Source organism: Giraffa tippelskirchi, chromosome 9 (assembly GCF_054371585.1).
Source record: "Giraffa tippelskirchi isolate mGirTip1 chromosome 9, T2T-mGirTip1v1.2.pri, whole genome shotgun sequence".
Lineage (NCBI taxonomy): Eukaryota > Metazoa > Chordata > Mammalia > Artiodactyla > Giraffidae > Giraffa > Giraffa tippelskirchi.
In genome coordinates this window covers 5,904,515-5,921,549 of record NC_137283.1, presented here as the reverse complement: position 1 = coordinate 5,921,549, position 17,035 = coordinate 5,904,515, and the positions used below count along the sequence as shown (strand labels likewise).

Sequence of the window (17,035 nt, the reverse complement as noted above, 5' to 3'; positions counted from 1 at the left end):
ATACATTAGTGACTTCAATTTATGATGTGAAACCACAAAATCCCTAGAGGAAAGCATAGAGAAAAAGCTCCCTGACATTGGCATTGGCAACGATTTTTTCAGATATGATGCCAAAAACACAGGCAAAAAAAGTGAAGAATAAGCAGGACTATATATTAAAAGGCCTGTGTACAACAAAGGAAAGAATACACAATATGAAAAGGTAACCTATGGAATTAAAGAAAATGTTTGCAAACCATATATCTAATAAGGGGCTATTATCTATAATATATAAGGAACTCATACCACTCAAAAGCAAACAAAAAACCCAAAAACCCATACAAAATATGACTTAAAAAAAGGTTCAGAGAACCTGAAAAAGTATTTTCCCAGAGACACACAAATGGCCAATAGGAAAAAGAAAAGGTGTTCAACATCACTATTCAGAGAAACACAACTCAAAACCACAATGAGATATACCCTTCACATCTGTTAGGATGGCTATTATCAAAAGGACGAGGTAAAAAAAGCTGTCAAGGATGTGGAGAAAAGGGAACTCTTGGCATACTGTTGGTGGGAATGTAAATTTATACAGCCATTATGGAAAATAGTGTGGAGATTCCTTTTAAAATATTAAAACAGAACTAGTATGTGATGGCAACCCACTCCAGTCCTCTTGCCTGGAAAATCCCATGGACGGAGGGGCCTGGTAGGCTGCAGTCCATGGGGTCACGAAGAGTCGGACACGACTGAGCGACTTCACTTTCACTTTTCCCTTTCATGCACTGGAGAAGGAAATGGCAACCCACTCCAGTATTCTTGCCTGGAGAATCCCAGGGACGGGGGAGCCTGGTGGGCTGCTGTCTATGGAGTCGCACAGAGTCGGACACAACTGAAGCGACTTAGCAGCAGCAGCAGCGGTATGTGATCCAGAGATCCTATTTCTGGGTACACTGTAGACCTGTGAACAATATGGGCATTAGGGGCAACTGAAAAATAAGTCAGCCCTCCAAGATACTTGTTTCCTCCACATCTGCAGTTCCTCTGCATCTATGGATTCAACCAACTGCAGACTGTATTTATCAATGAAAATAAAAATTGTGTATCAGTAGAGTTGTGCAATTCAAACTTGCATTGTTCAAGGGTCTACTGTATATCCATAGGAGACAAAATTAGTATACAGAAGATGTAGCAGCACTTACTTCCGTGTTCACTACAGAATTATTTCTAATATCCAAGATATGTGAACAACCTGTCTGTTGACATATATGAATGGATAATGAAAATGTACTTATAATGTAAATAATAACATATATACACACATTTTATAATTATGCATGTATATAATGAAACATTATTTGGACACAAACAGAAGGAAACCTTGCCACTGGTGATTTGTGACCCATGTACAAACTTGAAAGGCATTGATGCTAAGTGAAATAAGCCAGAGAGAAAAAGAAAAATACGGAATAGTATCACTTACATATGAACTGAAAAAAAAAAAGCTTAACTCAAAAAGAGAGTAGAATGATGAATGTCAGAGGATGGGGGATGGAACAAATGGGGAGACACAGGTCAAAAGTTACAAACTTCAGGAATAAGTTCTAAGGCTCTATTGTACAGCAAGGTGACTATATTTAGTAATACTGTATTATATACTTGAAATTTGCTAAGAGAAGACAGGATCTTAAAAGTTCTCACCAAAAAAAAAAAAAGAACTCTGTGAGGTGACAGACGTGTTATGATTGTGATAATCATTTCACAATGTGTATGTATATCTCAAATCATTATGTACATTAAATACATACATCTTTGTCAACTGTATCTCAATAAAGCTGGAAAAAAGTATTAATGAAAAATTTAAGAAGTCATAAAAAGTAAATCCAGTTTTTACATTTATTCATAAAAAAAAAAGAATCACTATGCTTCACAGATGATTATGAAAAAACACAAATTTCAAAACACTAATGATAAGGAGATCAAACCAGTCCATCCTAAAGGAAATCAGTCCTGGATATTCATTGGAAGGACTGATGCTGAAGCTGAAGCTCCAATACACTTTGGCCACCTGATGCGAAGAGCCAATTCATTAGAAATGACCCTGATGCTGGAAAGACTGAAGGAAGGAGGAAAAGGGGATGACAGAGGGCGAGATGGTTGGACGGCATCACCAACTCGAAGGACATGAGTTTGAGCAAGCTCCGGGAGATGGTGATGGACAGGGAAGCCTGGTGTGCTGCAGTCCATGGCGTCACAAAGAGTAGGACACGACTGAGAGACTGAACAACAAGCATAAGGTGTAACTTCAAATCATCCACAGAAAATAAACAGATTTTCTCTGAAGGATTATCAATCAATTGCAATCACTGAATGCTACAAAGGCAATGAAATTTCTGACTGTAGGAAAAGGATTTTAAAATCAGAACTTAAAGTAAAACAACATTTGTTTTCCAGCAACAATTCTGGAAATCTAAGCTAGTGCTAGAAATGCTATACAACCTCCAAAAGAAAGTATGGGAGGTAATTTTAAAAGAGAAATCCCCCAATACTAGAAACAAAATATTTATTGTACTTAAAGGTGGGACCCTGGAAAGACAACCTCTTTAGAGATGAAAAACAAGGTAGCCACCAAAATAGAAATGGCTAAATCTTTCTCTTTCCAAGGGAAGAAAGACTCCCACAAAAAAGGTAAACTCTTAACCTTCCTACCATGCATGACAGTCTAAATTTACCAGGAATCTCCAAATCAAGAAATTAACACTGAAACCAAGGTTCAAAAACTTAGATTAACAGTTTAAGCAAAAAACAAAAATAACTTTAGAAAAAATGAGCTCATAAACAACAGTAACAAACCATAAGAGAACCACCATTAGAAGGTACACAACAACCCCAAAAGTGGTCAAAGTATTTCAATGACAGAAGACCTAGTATTTTAGCAAGAACTAGGGCTTTAAATTTTAAACGCAATTTTTCAGATTAAAAAAAAAAAATGGACTCCAAGGGATTACGAACATGTTTTGAAAACTAAGAAACACGGGGCTCCAACTCCATAAAGTTGTTCTGCGTGATATTTGTAACTTTTCATTTTACATAATTCTTGACCTCTCCTCCCTCTTTGTTCAATCATTCTCTTTCTTTGGCTTTTAAAACTACAATAGTCTCCTAATTTTTACCCTACATCTCCAGTCCTCTTCTCTGCTTTCTGCACAGGCAGACTCCTCCACCCAAGATCCTCTTACCAACTCTTAACTCTTCCCCAAGGGATGTCAGTCATACCTGGGTATCACTGTATGCCAGTATGCCCACCATTTGCCAATGTTATCTCCCTATTTACATGTTTCCCCCCCCTTGAATGTCACAAAGGCATCTCAAAGTCAACATTCAACTAGACTCATGATTGGACACCACCTCTCTACCTTCAAAACAAGCACATACACTGTCTGCTTTTAGTGTTTCCTATCTACCACCTAAATTGAAAAATCCAAAAATCCAGCTGTCATCCTAGAGAGTTCCTTCTCTCTCACTATTTAAATGCCCTTGAAATTTGTCTAATCTTTTCCTACTCTGATTCTAGCACTGAAATCTAACCTATCATTTTTAAACTACACTACTTACTGCAATAGCCCCTAACTCAACCCCCTACATCCATTTTGCCCATCTCATTCCCCAATCTCTAGATACTGTTTCTCAACAAAGACTGTTGTTTCAAAATGCAAATATAATCACATTGCAATCCTCTGCTGAACTATTCAAGGGCTTCATCTCTTAAAATTAAATGGAAGGAAACTTCACTTAACATAAAGCCATACATCCTCTAGCTCTTACATAATCTAGTCTTGTCTCACATGTTACCATCCCCCTACTTCCCATATACCTATCTTTCAGTCCTCCAGACTCACCTTGTCCCCTCCAACCTCAACATCTTCAGACTGCCAGTTTCCTACCTCTGTACCACTGCTACCTCCCCTCTTAGCCTAAATAACTCATCCTTCAAACTTCAGCACATTTCTAGGGGATGCTGTTCTGAGGAAAAAAAAAAAAAAAGATTCGGTGTACTTTTTTCTCACTAGCACTTGCCACAGATGCAATTTCACATTAGTTTACTTGATTAATATTTACCGCACTAGATAAGTACTTCCACAAGGAAACCACATGTCTCCAACACCTAGCATAGCACCTGGTACACAGTAGCCCTAAAATATTCGTTGAATAAATAACTGATTTCATAAATATATTTTAAATAGATGAAATACAATCGAGATAGCTTCCCAGATAACTACCTAGTGTCAACTTTAAGTGGTATCCCAAAGTTAAAAGACTAAAACCAATTTAACTATACCTCCTGAGATCCAAACCTGAAGGCAGAATTACAGAGTTAAAACAAACAAGCAAGTTCATGAAGATTCTACTGAAAATCTACTCAAAGAATAAAAGAAGTAAACATGAATGAAGAATGCTGTTTGCCCTATTTTACCCCCAGGGTCAAGTCAATCCTGATACGCAAGCCCCCCCGAACCCCCGTAACTCTCTCTCACGTACCCACTTTTATTTGACTCAGTCCTCTTCCTCCTTCTGATTTGCATTCATTTTTCTGTCCTATGGGGTCCCCTCTTATCTACTGAGAGAGAAATAACAGGCCTGGAAGGCACAGCGCCCTCTTATGTCACTGAGCACTCTCCAGTAACAGCAGTCACTTCTCCTCTTTCAGGCACACAACACACTACTGCCCCTGTGTGTCCGTCGCTCAGCCGTGTCCAGCTCTTTGCAACCCCGTGGACTCTAGCCCGCCAGGCTCCTCTGTCCATGGGATTCTCCAGGCAAGAATATTGGAATGGGTTGCCATTTTCTCCTCCAGAGGATCTTCCTGATCCAGGGATCGAACCTAGGTCTCCCGCATTGTAGAAAAATTCTTTGCCACCTGAGCCACCATGGAAGCCCTATCTTCCCCCATACAACACACCACTACCACTAAACTAATCAGTCCTGTCAGCTAAATCAACTAACCACAGAGATATATAAATGGTGGACACCTTACCCAAGAGTTCTTGCTGCTTAGTAACATTACCAACATTTAGGACTACCAAAGGCTTTTTGCCAACAAAGGTAACTGAATTTCCACGATGCCTTCTCAGGTTGAACACTTTTCATATATTTATTGGTCTTTAACCTTCCTCTTAAGTGTGTGCTAAAATACTTTGAACATTTTCTCTAATTAATTTGATGAAGTTCTTTATACTGTTCCTTTGTCAGTTATACGAGTTTATAAACCACTGTCATTCCATAGCTTCTTTTCACTCATAATGGTATTTTTTAAATAGAAATTCTTGACATAAACCTAATTTATCAATTCCTTGCTATGGGTTAGTGCATTTTTCCTAGTTAAAAAAAGTCTTTTGGTGCCCCAAGGTCATAAAGGTATTGTATTCTTCTTTATGACAATTAACAGCTTAAACTTAATTATTTAGGCATGTAATACACCTGGAATCAATTATTTTATATGATGAGAAATAAGGGTTCAACTTTATTTCCTCTGTATTAATATAAATAATTGTTCCCCTGCCATAACTGAAACAACTAGTTTTCAACTAGCTTTCTTTTCTCCACTGCTGTACAGTTCCACCTCTACCACAAACTAAAGATTCATTAGTGCAGATCTGTTTCTAGACTCTATTCTGCTTGAGTAATCTTTATGTTCTCCCATAATATGCAAACTTTATAAGTAGAGCTTCATATAAGTAGAGCTTCAAATAAAATCTTGAGTTCAAAGAACATTCTAAAACTGTACCTTTTACAATTTGTCCTTCTGCATATTCACATAAATTTTAAAATAAGCTTGCCAATTCCACCAAGAAAATCATGTTGGGTTTTGACTGAAAGTTCATTAATTCCAGACATTAATTCAGGAGAATTAATATCTTTACAATACTGATCCATCCAATCCATAACTTTAAATCTTTCATTTAGGTCTTCTTTAATGTCTCTCCAGAAAATGTATAATTTCACCTCAGAGGTTACTGTTTGCTTAGATCTATTCCCAATTTTAATAGAATCATTTATTTTTTAAAAAATCCTGCTTGATAGTGACAGGTACCTCATATTTTACATTGATTTTATAACTAGAAACGTGTCACTAGATTCCTTCAGGCTTTAAATCTGAAAAACCAATAAACACCCCTGACTATGTTAAAAAGAGAAAGATGTCTCAAAGACTACTACTTGACAAGTTTCAAGTTTTTAAAACCCTGTTATAAGAAGTAATATTGTCTTCCCAAATCACTTCATTCTTTCTTACAATTACCAATCTTTTCAATTAGCAGAAACTACAGATAAACATTAATTTCATTCAAAGACATTTAATTGAAAGTTAATTAAGATATATAATATGAAATTTCAAAATGGAATAAGCTACTACATTCTCAAACTTTAAAGGTCTCGAACCTTTATTCAAATAAAATCTTAAAAATAAAGGAAAAATAAAAGTAGTCTTTAAAATAGAAATTTAAGCCTAAATTTAAAACATTTATTAGTTAAGTCAATCATTAAGAACAATTAGGTTCTTTCAGAAACAGAATGTTACACTTGAGGTTACATATCATAGTTGCAAAGATGCTAACCATCTCATCAAATTTTTTATTTTCTTTTGGTCACAAAACTGTAAAAAAAATTTGACTGAGATGTACCTGTCAAACAGTAATCATTTTTTTCAAAAGTATTCCTCGCTGTTAAAGATACTGTTCAATTAAATGATGTGAAAGTTTGGAGCCTAACAGAAAATTTCAGTTCAAGATTAAGTAACTATATGTAACAATGCTTGTATTTCTCATTATATGTATACACACACACATACAGGTACAAATTATATAGAGAGTAAACCAGAAGACCCAAATTTTAATTTGTAACACGGTGTTACAGATTCAGTTATTACTACAAGTAGAGTCTGGTTATTTCCTTCTATGTGAATTCCCAGGAAACCCAATCCAAACTGATTAGACATTTTTCCCAAGAAAACATAAATATTAACAGGTAGATGAAAAGGTGTTTAACATCCCAATCACCAGGGAAATGCATATCAAAACCACACAAGATAACACTACACACCTGTCAGAAAGCCTACTACCAAAAAGATAAGAAATGTATGTTGGTGAGCAAGTGAAAAAAGGGAACCCATGCACACTGAATGGGAATGTAAATTGATGCAGCCGCTATGGAAAACAGTATGAAGGTGCTTCAAAAAATAAAAATAGTACAATCATATGACCTAGCAATTACACTCCTGGGCATTAATCCAAATTACTATCCTTAATAGGTATCTGTACTCCCATGTTTGTTGTAGCAAAGGCAAAGTATGGAAACAAACCAAGTATCCACTGACAAATGAACAGATAAAAGAAAATGTGGTGTACACATGTACGAGTACACACCCACAAAGGAATATAATTCAACCATAAAAAGGATACGGAATCGGACATGACAGAGCACATACACACACATGCATAAAAAAGAAGGAATCCAGTTTTGAAACAATAAGGATGGACCTTGAGGGCATTATGCTAAGTGAAATAAGTCAGAGAGAAAGACATAAACAAGATCTCATATATGTGGAATCTAACCCTCTCTCCCAAACAAAACAAACAAAAAACCCCAAAGCACTCAGATACAGAGAACAGACTGCTAGCTGTCAGAGGTGGGGTGGGGGAAATGGATGAAGGTAGTCCAAAGGTTCAAATTTCTGGTTTTAACAATACTGTATTATATATTTGAAAGTTATTTAGATCTTAAAAGTTCTCATCACAAGGAAAAAACTCTGTAACTAGGTATGGTAATGAATATTAAGTAAACTCATTGTGGTAATCATTTCACAATACATACATATATGAAATCATTATGATGTATACATTAATAAATTGTTATATAGTAGTCATATCTCAATTGGAAAAAAAAGAATCCGGGTGGGATGGTTAATAACGGGTGAAAAAATTCAAAACAAATACAAAAGGCATTTGGATTAATCATACAATTACTCTTTTCCATTAGAGTAAATAACCAAAAAAAAGAATATATCTATCACTCATTTGTTTCACCTTCTTACTGAGCAATTTTAGCGTGATCTTTTTTAGCTCTTTTTTCCATCCACATAGAAACCACCACAGCCATGCATTTTATTCCCTTTTCTTCATGCAAGTCTCCTCAAATCTGAAATTCATTCCTGAAGAAGCCTTTTCTAATACTGTATCCTCCCTTTCCCAATCCACTTGAATTTGTGCTTTGAAAACATCAAGTTGGAACCTTTACTCTAGTTCACCTGGCAATGGAATATTTTTTTCTTAGTGACTTTTGTATCCTTGGAGGCATCATATAGTTCCTGGCACTTCACTTATGAGGGTCAATTAATTCTCCTTTCTAGCATACTAGTAGTGAGTGCTAACACTGACTTAAATCTTAGCTATTTTCTTCTTCATTAAATGCAAGCTATCACGGGCACAAAAGTAGTCTTCAATTTTAGCATGTCCAATTTACATACTGAAAAAACATTTAAATAGCCGGAGAGGGTGTTATAGATGAAAAAAGACGGACCATAAATTGAAACTGTTCAAGTTGGGTGATATATGGTGGTTCATTACAGTATTAGCTCTTTTGTTTATGTCTGAAATTTTCCACGATGTTGCACATGTGCATGTGTATATGTGTTTGTGTATATATAAAACATACATTATATATGCAATTATAATAAAACTTATATATACATAGATATATGGTCTACATAATCATATATGTGAGTAATGTAACACATATTGTTAAAAGTTAATAAACTTCGATTAGATAGAGTAGGAAGACCAAAAAAGGGAGCTCTCATGCCCTGCAAGGAGAGCAGAGCCCAACAGGAAAAAGGTTCCTCTTCTTCCCTGGTGAAGGCTCAGCAGCCAATGAAAAGCTGGATTCCGTTTACTAGAGCTGCTCTAACCTCCTTTTACTCTATAAAATGGCGTCCTGGCACTTGCACATGGCCTGCTATGTGGTGTAGACCCCAAATTGCAATTCTCTGCTGATCCCGAATAATCCATTTTTGCTGAAGGAACATCTGGCAGTCTACTTGTTTCAAGTCAATTGTAGGAATACCTCACTATGGAAAACTTCACACACATACACACATATATGCCATCCATATAACTTAGTTTCCCCCCCAGGTAAAACTAGGTGAATTGACTGAGAAATGATGCATTAAAGGTTAGGAGACACCAAAATAAAACTGAAATAAAAGAGAAAGATAAGTGGTAAAATAATATCTAACTTAAAATAGTCTGAGTAAACCATCACATTTTATATACACTTTCATCAATATTGTAAGAGCGACTTTCGGTATTTTAAGTTCAATAAAATAATGTGTTTTGAAACAAGTGTGACAAAAAGATAATTACTGAATACAGGTAGTAGATGTATGTGGTTCATTACAGTCTCTACTTACGTTCATTTGACATTTTCATAAAACATCTTTTAAAAAATAAATGAATGCCTTCCCCCAAATTCTCTTAACCCAATCTCTAGAGTCACCCTGAAACTCCAATAAAGTGTAGGAGAATGACTTATTAAGACAAACAAAATTATTCTCACATTAACTTTTTCATTCTGAAAGGGGCATATAAATAATTTGGCTACTTCTGAGTAACAAACTATTTTATGATGTAAGAAGAAACCGGGTATGAAAATGAAATATGAGTTTTAAATTTGATAAAAGAGAAACAGGCACATGACAAATTAAAAGAGGTCTTAGAGACCCATCTTCACAAAGAAGCTAAGATTTATAAATTTTGTTTCCTTCTTTAATATATTCCTAAAAGATCTAAGGTGTCCTCTGGCTATTCAAAGACACCACATTTTATAACGGCCTTTCCCTCTATCTATAGGGAACAAATGCAAAGAAAGAAGATAGGAATGAAAAACTTGCTTCTGGAAGCCACATACTCATTTTAAATCCTTGTAAATTCCATACTGTTAATTCTTCATCCCAAGAAATTCTTCAAAAGCTAAGAAAAGCTTGTGCTTGAAACTACAGTAGCAAGATGAAATTAAATTATGGAAGCCCGTTTATGGAAAAATGGTTATACCTCTTGGATTCTAGTAGAGATTAGTCTAGTACTTGTATTCAAAACATTATAGCTTACATAGAATTTCAGAAACTGATTTAAGGCTTATCAAACATATACCATATTGTTTCCTGAAGAGAACACTCAGTACCAATCCATTCAGAAACTAGGGCTGCCCTTAAGAACAACCACATTTTCCTTCTATAGATCTTGCTGATGACCTAACCACTTGATACATTTCATCTTAGGTTTGTTATTTCATTTTACGGTATTTTGAACCACTAACATACATTCAAAACCAACCACAGAATCTCACGATTATGTAATGAAGCAAAATACCACAATATACCGTTAATCTTGAAGGTTAAAAAAATATATACCTCAGACCTAATATTAATCAAAGGCTTCTCTACCTTCAAGAGGAAACTTCTGAGTTGGCAAAGGGTTTTGTATGTTTAACATTTCCAATCCTCTATAAAAACATGGCACTTTATCATGCATATACACACAAAACTAATATAATTGGAAAATGTCTAAGGATAGGCAGAACAGTATATTCTTAGCCTTAAAGTTGTGACCAAGCTGAAGTCGTCTAAGACCCCTGTGCCTAGCTTTTGTAATAGAATATACAGTATATGTAGAACTTGAGCTAGACAAGCTGAGAAATAAAGTTCTCAATTTACAGCTATGGACCTAAAAGACAGAAAAGGTTCTAGGCCAAAGAAATGGGCTACCGGCAGTGCTATAAAAGTAAAACACAAGCCAAGTTTCCCAAGGGCCAATTCTGTCCTCCTTTTCCCTAAACCGTTACTTCTCTAAAACTACCAAATGCACATAAATATAATTAAACCCTTAACTACAGTTTGCTACTTGACATTTTCCAGGGCCTGTGTCATTGCTTTTTTGCAAGACTGGCACTGAAATGACTGTTTCAAAATAGGTGCCTCCTGTAATAACCCCTACTCTTTTCACGTCTATATTAGATTCTTATATAGATCCAAGATTAACACACTTTTAGACGAACACAGTAAAAATCTCAGAAGTGTAGAAACCAGGCTTTACAGAAATAGATGCAAATTAGGAAGTAACTAAGAAACAACAGAAAAAGAACGTTTTTGGCAATGAAACAGCAAGATAAACTCAGAGAGGATGGAAGACAAACATATCCCACATCCCACAAATGGTCAGCGCACGAATCTGACTACCATAAAATAACGCAAGTCTAGTTTAGCTTAGCCTCTTCAAATAAAACCTAAAAAACAGAAGAATCAACCAGAAACACTGGAGGGAACAAAGGCGAGGCAAGCAGCTCCGCTCCATGATGATGAAGAACAGCAAGTGAAAGCAGCAAAGGGAATGGGAGGAAGGAGATGCGACAGAAGGGAAGGGGGTGGTAGACCTCTGTACCAGGTGCCAGCACATCTCAACACAGTCCCCTCTCTAAGGCTACAGTTTGGACTCACGCCGCTATTTTAATCTGCTTTGCACTGAAACACCAGGTCAACTACACTTCAGTTTCTACCAAAAATAAGGATACATGGACTCCAACTGAGGGCTCAAGAGTTGTCTATGGCTCCTACGTCAACTTGACAGCACATTATTCAAAGCCTTCCTCAAAGTTTCTTTTAAAATTAATTTTACTCTGGCTGACAGAGACCCCAATAATATTATTAAGAAAATAAAAGTAACACTCCTTTTAGAGAGTACATGAAGCAACACAAATTCAGTCACTTTGGTGAAACTAATCCAATTGTGGCATTTAGAAAAGATCTACTTGCATAATTCCACTACTTTTATAATTTATCATGTACACCCTACTTCTTTACTTACGCACTTAAGTGTGATTTTTATCATTTTTATTTTTTAATGTATTTTTAATTAAGGATTGGTTTACAATATTGATTTGATTTCTGCCATAATCAACATGAATAACTCCCCCTAATTTTTGTCTGTCAAGATGTTATAATATGTGCCTCTAAGGATTGCTATTCTACACTGAACATTAGTGTGATTTTCATTTTTTAAAAGTAATAATCATTTATTATTATTATTTTTTAAAATTCTAAGCAATGAATGCGTCCCAGATATCTGTTTAGTACTAGAACAGAGCAGTGAAAAAGAGGCAGCATCTCTCTCCTGGAGCTTTAGTACAATAAACACAAACTAGATAATTATAGGTTGAAGCAAGAGCTGTGGAAGACACTAAAGGGACAGGGTAACAGAGTGAAACGGGAAGAAGGGTAAAGGTGCCTTCAAGCGGGTATAAAGGCGGTCTTCTAATATCTGTGAGACCTTAATGATGGGAGAGCAGGGGAGAGCCATCTCCAGGGCACATACCTTGAGATGGGAGAGGTTAGTGTATTTACGGAGAGAAAATCCAAGAGGAGGAGTGGTAAAGAAATGCACTATTTATTTACAATCAGGGCTTCCCTGGTGGTTCCCATGGCAACCCACGCCAGTATTCTTGCCTGGAGAATCCCCATGGACAGAGGAGCCTGGCGGGCTACAGTCTAAGGGATCACAAAGAGTCGGACATGACTGAGAGACTAAGCACATTCTTTTAAAACCATCAACAACTGTCAGGTACTGCGGTAAGAACAGCTTTCATTTAATCATCACAAAAAACACAGACCACTGAGGTAGGATACTATACTATGCCCAATCTATCAGAGATACTAAATTACTTATCCAAAGTCATACAGCCATTAAATGGTCAAGATGGAATGTGAACTAAGCAGCTCAGATTCCAGGGCCAACATTCTTGAGCATGATCACATGATGATTCCAAACAGCAAGAGTAATAAATCCAAATAATAATCTGTATCACCCTCCAGGCACTGTAATCCCACTGCTGGGCATATACACCGAGGAAACCAGAATTGAAAGAGATGTGTGTACCCCAATGTTCATCGCAGCACTGTTTACAATAGCCAGGACATGGAAGCAACCTAGATGTCCATCAGCTGACGAATGGATAAGGAAGCTGTGGTACATATACACAATGGAATATTACTCAGCCATTAAAAAAAAATACATTTGAATCGGTTCTACTGAGATGGATGAAACTGGAGCCCATTATACAGAGTGAAGTAAGCCAGAAAGAAAAACACCAATACAGTATACTAACGCATATATATGGAATTTGAAAGATGGTAACGATAACCCTATATGTGAGACAGAATAAGAGGCACAGATGCATAGAACAGTCTTATGGACTCTGAGGGAGAAGGTGAGGGTGGGACGTTCTGGGAGAATAGCATTGAAACATGTATATTATCATATGTGAAACAGAACACCATTCCATGTTCGATGCATGAGACAAGGGCTCAGGGCCGGGGCAATGGGATGATCCAGAGGGATGGGACGGGGAGGGAGGTGGGAGGGGGGTCCAGGAAGGGGAACACATGTAAACCCATGGCTGATTCATGTCAATGTATGGCAAAAACTACTACAATACTGTAAAGTAATTAGCCCCCAACTAAAATAAATAAATTTATTAAAAAAAAAGAGTGGATCTTAAACAATTCCCTGTACCTCAGATTCCAAACAACCCCTACCACTCTAATAGGAGTGAGGTACACATTTTGAAGTGAATGGAATACATAGTTTTCAAGGGAATAGGGAACCATCCCATTTTAATCATACTTATCTGTTTATATATTAATTAGGCTCTTGTGTAAACTCTCATTTAAAGAAAGGGTTCAAGAGCTAAAAACAACTGTCTGAAAAACACTGGCATATATTTAAAATTATATAAGCAAAATCATTAGCATAGTTCTCTTAACATTAAGATCCAACTTTGAACCATGAAGCTTTTGCTCTTAAGTAACTTTGGAAACAAAGAGATGGAGAAGTCCACTAAATCTCTAACTGTATCATTTCAGGTTTCACCTCTCTGGTACAGATGTTACCTTTTAAACTATTGTGGCCTGAACAGCCACTACCTTGAATGTTGCAATCATTCTGCCTGAGAGAAAAGAACTTTGGAGGTTCAGGCACAACAAATTTTCAGGTGGAAGGAAATGCACATCATTTACAGTCTTGATTCACCGCTAGTACTAGTCACATGGCCCAACTCATGTGCTGAGAAAAGAGGGAAACCAGATACTGGTGAAAAGCACAAGAGATACTGTATATGTGTGTGCGCTCAGTCGTGTCTGACTCTTTGCAACTCCATGGATTGTAGCCCACCAGGCTCCTCTGTTCAGAGGATTTTTCAGGCAAGAATACTGGAATCAGTTGCCATTTCCATATGTCAAGCTATTTTCTTCCCTGGTGGCTCAGATGGTAAAGAATCTGCCTGCAATGCAGGAGACTCGGGTTCAATCCCTGGGTCGGGAAGGTCCCCTGGAAAAGGAAATGGCAACCGACTCCAGTATTCTTGCCTGAGAAATTCCATAGACAGAGGAGCCTGGCGGACTGCAGTACGTGGGGTCGCAAAAGTTGGACATGACTTAGCTACTAAGCTGCCACCACCACCACCATTAACAAGTCTATCCTGCATTCTTTTCATGAGAACTGACACTTAGTTTTCTATCAGATAAGTTTTTCACCCATGTATAACAGGAATATTATAAAAGTGAACTGGTCTTTTTAGATGAAATAGGAATCCTCCAATAAGTAGTTTCTCCTCTTTTAATGAATTTAAAAATCATAGTTTACTCCTTATCCGGTTTTACCCATAAATCTTTAAATAGTCTTGTTACTGACAAGTGAGAAAATTATTCATATACCCATTTCAGAAATGAAGTCTGAGACTTATTTAAGTCTGTCTTAAAAAGTCATTCTCCCTCTCTTTCCAAGGAAAAATGTCAAAAATGTGCAAGGGTGGGTAATTTTAGCTCCCTTTGACTTGCACTCTTTTCAAATAAAATATTACACTACCAAAAAGGAGAGTGTCTACCCTAAACGGAACAAGAGAAAATCACCTTCTCCATTGTTGTTGCCATTGTTTAGTCTCAGTCGTTTCTGACTCATTGGCAACCCCACAGACTATAGTCCACCAGGCTCCTCTGTGCATGAGATTTCCCAGGCAAGAATATTGGAGTGGGTAGCCATTTCCTTCTCTAGAGGATCTTCCCAACTGAGGGACTGAACCAGGTCTCCTGAATTGGCAGGCAGATTCATTACCACTAAGCCATCAGGGAAGCCCCACCTTCTCCTTTATATACTTCTAATATTTAACTATTTCAATTAGTGTCTTTTCTTGCTTGCATTACTCTAGTTATTTTGTAAGAGAAAAGGCACTTTCATATTTCTTCAAATACAGTAGTAAAAACTACAATATGAAAACACAAGAAGAAAAGGCACTGTCTTCTAAAAAAGACTGGTTTTATGGAAAAGATCTAGTTTTCTAATTTCCGAGTTCTACACTGCTTCCTAAAGAACCCTGTTTAATCATCAGCAGCTTTGTTAGAGTAAGAAAATCTATGCTAAGCTCTATCAAAGCTAGATCTGTCCTGAGAGAGACCATCTGTACATCGAAATTCCACATGAGACATCCCTCACCAAATGCAAGCATCAAGGTTTTATACTGATTTTTGTCTGTAAAACTGACCTCTGTCCATTTTTTTTCTCATTTAATACTGATTTTTCTGCTCTATTTCATGCTTTAAAATTAGTAGGATAGTCCATATTTTTTAGACTTACTCTCACAAATATCTCAGGATATATATTAGCTTTTTCAAGTTAAATTTGCTACATTCAATCTGTTTCAATTGTGATCCAGCAAATAAATTTCCAAAAACTCAACAGGTATTTTAAAAAATGTATTATTTATTTACTTTTGCGGCAAGTGGGATCTAGCTCCTTGAACAGGAATCAAACCCGGGCCCCCTGCATTGGGAGTGTGAAGTCTTGGCCACTGTACCACCAGGGAAGTCCCTGTAACAGATATCTTACTCGCTCTCTTTGAGAGAGAGGAGACTATCTCCACACCAACAGTCAACTGACTGTACTGTGCCTTCATCTGGAACCCTCAGAGATTTTTATAGCTCAGGGAAACATATAGGGACACGTGAGTGGGATGCTTTCCTTTTGGAAAATGGGAGATGCATAACTGTGCAATGGGAGATGGGAAAAGAGAATCCCCGTGTTGACTGGACCTCAGTTTTAAGAAAAAGTACATAAAGAAGCAGGGCTTCCCTGGTGGCTCAGCAGTGAAGAATCCGCCTGCCAATCCAAGAAACATGGGTTCAATCCTTGGGTCAGGAAGATTCCCCTGGAGGAAGAAATGCCAATCCATCCCAATATTCTTGCCCGGGAAATCCCATGGATGGACTGGGGGGCTACAGTCCACTGAGGCACAAAGGAGTCAGACACGACTCAGCGACAAACACCACCATAAAGAAGAACCTGAAAGGTCTCTTCCCAGTGCTCATTCCCGAGTCCCTTAGAAGAAAAACAATTTTGTGCACCATGTACACAAATTTTCTTAGTCACTATGCTTCAAAGATTGATGTCAAGAGTCTCACTGATGCCAGACTCGCTTCACTGCTACCTCTCCTTTTTCCTTGTCCATCTGACGACCATGGATGATTCCTAAGAATTCCTCTGCCTAAATTCTCAATCCTCATATAGAGCAGCCCACCAGAACAGCTGCTGAGACGTCTTCACATTGGAAATGATGGCACATTATACCCAACGTATTTAAAACTGAACTCATACTTACTCTGCCCTCCACTAGTTAAAAAGGCTCTCTTCCTAGTTAAAAAGGCTACCATTATTACAGAGGCATCGGGATCATCTTACACTCATTTCCTAAATCCAGCTCTTAATATCCCCCAATAAAAAGTCCTCTTCAGGGACTTCCCTGGCTGTCCAGTGGTTAAGACTCTGCACTCCCAATGCAGCTGGCACAGGTTCAACCTCTAATCAGGGAAATAAGACCCAGCACGCCTAGAAGAGCGGCCAAAAAAAAAAGAAAATCTCTTCATATTCTATCTAGACTATTTCATGTGCCTCTTTATTAACTT

General features: G+C 37.2%; 1 protein-coding gene across 6 annotated transcripts in view; it reads right to left on the bottom strand.

The window, feature by feature from the left end:
- Positions 1-17,035, bottom strand: part of STT3B (STT3 oligosaccharyltransferase complex catalytic subunit B) — a 107,920-nt gene that overhangs the window by 63,955 nt on the left and 26,930 nt on the right. For 2 of the 6 annotated variants that reach the window (XM_081526975.1, XM_081526976.1), the window contains exon 1: positions 3,256-3,283. The exons of the other annotated variants lie outside the window; for them this stretch is intronic. The gene's annotated coding sequence lies outside the window, so the exon portion shown is untranslated. Of the gene's footprint in view, positions 1-3,255; positions 3,284-17,035 lie in introns of those variants that run through there. 6 annotated transcript variants of the gene reach the window in all.